This window comes from Corylus avellana, chromosome 3, assembly GCF_965113065.1.
Source record: "Corylus avellana chromosome 3, dhCorAvel1.hap1.2, whole genome shotgun sequence".
NCBI lineage: Eukaryota > Viridiplantae > Streptophyta > Magnoliopsida > Fagales > Betulaceae > Corylus > Corylus avellana.
In genome coordinates this window covers 16,673,464-16,678,350 of record NC_142492.1, presented here as the reverse complement: position 1 = coordinate 16,678,350, position 4,887 = coordinate 16,673,464, and positions in this window count along the sequence as shown.

Sequence of the window (4,887 nt, the reverse complement as noted above, 5' to 3'; positions counted from 1 at the left end):
ACTAAGGTTGGGGATGAAGCCTTACCAATGAGGAGCTTTCTTTTTAGGTGGAGCTTTTTTTTTGTTTGTTTGCCTTCCAATTGGTGAGTTTCTCTCTTCATTGTCTCTTTAAGTTTTTTTCTTCACTTTTACTCCAGCCAAGTCTCTCCGTCTTCTTCAACAATACAAGGTATGTTTCTATTGACTCATCTCTTTCTTTAAAAATTTATGGAATTTCTGACAATTGGTGGTGAGTGCTTCTCTCATGTATACTTTGGAAGTTGCTTGATTAAAAGATTGTTATCTTGCTCTCTTGTACTCTCCACATGTTATGAAAAGATTGTTAGGGGTTACGTTTCTTGGCTCTTGTTATCTGCTAGAATCTTGTGTGTGAAACTTGTTGGCTGTTGTTTCCCTTTGTATAAGTGTTTAAACCTGTCTGACCTTGTGTTTTAGAAAGTGAGTGTTTGAAGTGTTCCTTGTGTCTGTGTCTATGTAGTTATGTCTCCGAACACTACTCCTGGTAAAGGAAAGCGTTCAAAGACAAGGGCACCAGAATTGAAGACTTAGAGTCATGCTTTGGTTCAAGAATTCAAACTGCCACTGGATGTGTTCCTCTCTTGAATCCCACTCTAATTGCTGTTGGTGATTTCACCTCTGGGGACTACGCCTTTATTCCCCAAATTTTTGAATCCAAAGGTTGGTTTCATTTCACTCAATCTCAGCCCACTGTTTATGTGGATCTTGTTCATGAATTTTACTCAATATTTGCGGATACTATGCACTTTCCTCATCCCTCACCACAAGTGTTTGAGGAAAAGAGTGAAAAAATTGGCTCTTCCATATGGTGGTACCATTAGTAAAGTTCTGAACCATTTCTCGGTTGTTCCTTGCTCTTCTGATCATATTGTCCCATAGTTTGGTCCTCTCGATCAAACCACTATCCTTAAATTTGGCTCTCTTAAAAGAAAAAGGTCAGGTGATCTTGGTTCTGCCCCCATCATCTTCCACCTCTGTCCCTTCTCTTTTCCCTTCTGTTCCTTCTGCGGTTGCTAGTCTCATGGAGAAGTTGACATAAATAAAGGAAGTGTTTCAAAATCAGATAACTAGGCTACAAGAGGATATATTTGATCTCAAAAAGTTTGTTTCAAGGGATGTATCTTCTCTTAAAAATAATTTCTCAAAGACAGAGACGGCTTTGTCTTCTCTTCTTAAGAGAACACGGGGCACTAGTCAGTCTAGAGGTGAACCTATGGCACAGTTTGGTGATCAGTTCTTAGATGCAGAGGGGGATGGTAATGAAATAGAGGAGACAGAATCAGTTGAAAATTTTGGTTCTTTTGTGAATTTTCACGAAGGATTCGTTGATCCAATGAATGATTTGAACTTTGATGATCTTTTCAAGAATGGTCATAATCCTTTGTGACCTCCTCCTAATGGCTCTACCTCTGCTCCTTCTACTTCCATGTTGGTTCCTGTGGTCAGAGCTCCAACTTCATCTCCTACTATGCATATTCCAGCTGATGCAGTTGCTCCAATTGATCAGCCTGCTGATGAAGAATCTAATGAATAATCCTGATGAAGGATTGTTCACGTTGTCCATTTGTGACAAAAATGAGGAGAAAGTGGTGTTTGGTTTAGACTTTTCAAACAATGATGTGGTGTTTTTTTTTTCGTTTTATTTATCTTATCTGTTGGATGACAATTGTTTCTTTGGTTAATCTTTTGTCAAAGTTTATTTTGATCTTTTGATTTTGTTTATCATGATTATTAATTGCTTGTTTATTTATCAATTGCTCTTTGAGGATATATTTCCATGGTTCAAATTTGGGGTTGGCCTTGTGTTAAGTTTTGGAATACGGTGAAATAATGGCTTTCGTGTGACTTGTTTCATAACAGTTCTTTGTTCTTGAGCTTGATCTGTTGAGATTGGTTTCTTAATGCTACAATGGTCATTGGCGAAGTGTTCCATGACCTAGCACTTTGGTTTGTTCCTTGTTTTTAAAGTCTTTAGAGGAGTTATCTGGTTTCTCATCAGGAACCCCATCAGGACAGGACATATAATGGGACCAAAGTTAGACTCATTGGTTTCCCATTAGTTAATGCGTTAAGATGAGACATATGACGAAGAGGAGGCTTTTGTTCTTCCCTTCATAATGGAACTACTTTCTCTTTAAGACGTGGAATTCTAAGATCTACAAATCTATTCTTTCTGTCATAATGGGAAAGTATTCCATTAGGACATGAAAAAGAAAATGGGTCTCTTCTCAGTCACTATTCACTCTTCAGACTTTTGGAATTTATTTTGTTGAGCTCTCTCTTCAGTAAAGTCTCATTTTCTTGAGTAGCACTGGGTCCTGGTGGTATTGATATTCACAAGGAGACGTGATATAGCTTGAAGGTGCCCTTTCTGTTGTTTGGCGTCTTAGCTTTTGGCGTGTTGCCTTGTTTACTTGCTTATGATAAAGATGGTTACTTTGGAGGTTTGTTGAAGAAAGTCTACCAGAGGGTCGGTAAAGGAGATATGCTGATTGAAGATGGTCACGATGGAGACAAGCTAGGAGGTTTGTCATTCTTACTAAGTTTAGAGGTGCTCAAGGGTCTGGGTATCGTCTATTATGTAACTGTGATTCTTCTTTTAGTGATTTCCTAGGTTTGGCTGCCCCAGAGTAGTTTTTACCTTGAGGTGCTCAAGGGTTTTTCACTCTGTAAACAAACCTTGTGTTGTGGTTATGGTTGATTTATACTTCCTTTGTGCAGGTTTTGTGTTTGATAATATGGCTTAGTTATTTACCGTTGAATATTTTGGTTTCAAGACGTAGAACATGATCCGTATAAACTTTCAGTATGATTTGAGCATGTCTACATTTTTCTAACAACTTGGTAACTACTTTAATAACTTGTTGATAAGATGTATTGTATGACATGGGACACCGGTACGTGTGGTATAATGGCCATGGGTTTACTATATAAACTTGATTCTATGGTCAAATGTGTGTGTTGTTCTATGGGCCTTGTATCCAATGGTTGTTTCATGATCGGTACAGCCTTAACGGGTGATCACTACAGGACATACATCATTAATAACGTGGACCACACTAGGTCGAGCTCGGTCAGGCTGCTAGTGTTATGGACGGTAGTGTACAATAGTCAAGGCACCAGCATTATATTATAGGTCCCTCGGGACAACGCCAACCTTGCTGAGAAAGGGTAATATCTCGGGTAGACCATATATGATAGTTATGACCTATAAAGCATCAGTTTTCCAATATTTAAATACTTAGGCGATTGCCGCCGGGAGTACACCACCCTTTATCAAGCCAAACGATATTTTCAAGCTGTATTAACGAATACAACACCTCTTTTCAATGATATCGGAACTAAGCATTTAATTTTATATAATAATAATGATCTCATGTCAAACCCAATTGTGATATTTACTTACTAAGTCGTTAGACTTACGCATTTATTACTCTTATAGGAAGCTTGTTCCTAGAACCCAAGAGTGGTATGGTTGCCACCACTAACTTTGCTTTAAGATCTTCATTCTATTATCAGGTTTGCTTTATATTATTGTTAGTTGCTCCATGCCTTTATATTGAGGATTATAATTGCACCTGTAATGATTTATAGATTTCTCAGATTTATTTCACCTTCCTATGCATTAACTTTGATAATGCATAGAGGAGCAGTTCCCCATTTAGCCATCAGTTGATTAAACTAAGGAAATTGCCAGTAACCCTACTAGTAACCCTACCAGGCTGGCCAAGGCCAATTTTGTTGGCGTTACTACAGGTCCTAGAGAGGTACGGTCGAGTCTCAAGCGGGTCCTAGTCAAGTCTCGGCGAGGACCCGGTCAAGTTCCGGGCGAGTGCCGAGTAGGTCTTGGGCGAGTACTAGTGAGGTCCCGAGCAGGTCTAGGGTGAGTCCCGGCAAGGTCCCAGGTAGGTCTAGGTGAGTCCCGACCAAGTCCCAGTGGGGTCCTGGTCAAGTCCTGGGTGGGTCCTAGCAGGGTCCCAAGCGTGTCTTGACAGGTACCAGGCGACAGGTCCTAGGTGAGTCCCGGCGAGGTCCTAGGCTGTAACACCCTAAAAATTAATTAACTGGTAATTAACTACACGGTTTGCCTCCCAGCCTTATCCCTCGTGGAACAAGACTTAGGGACTTCTACTTCTCGAAAAGAGACGATACTAAGTAACAAAAAGTATTAAAATTCTATAAATATTAATCATTACAACCAGAGCATCTACCAAGGAACATCAAAGTAGTTGAAATGCTATACACATTATCTTTACAAGGGATTCATGTTATACCTAATATGAAAGCATGCATCAAAGCTCCTAAGCCTACAGCATAACTCAAAAGTACTAGTTACCATGAGTATCGGCCTATGCTTGCAATAAGTCCTCAAGCATCTCCCACATTGAATCCGCCACAATAACCGGATGCTTTGTGGTATATATCTCTTCTAAACTATCTATAACCGCATAGTTGTACATATGGAGAAAAAAGGGAAATAATACAAGGGTAAGTCTGATGACTTAGTGAGTATAAGTGCACATGACATTCCATCATTAAGTGGTGAACTCAGTTGTTTATAAAGCACATGCAACATTATGAGATGACAGTTTATCATGGATGTGATATAGATATAATATACGCTTATTATCATAAGTATCTGCAATAGTTCAACCGTATGGTCTACCCGAGATATTGCCCCTTCTCAGCAGGGTTGGCGCTATCCCAATGAACTTGTAATATAACACTGGTGCCCAAGATATTGTACGCTATAGTACATAACATTAGTGGTATGACCCAGTTCGACCTGGGGTGGCCCACACTACTAATGATGTCCATCCGTTAGAGAATGGCTGCGCCTGGTCACAAAACCATTGGATCCAAAGCCCA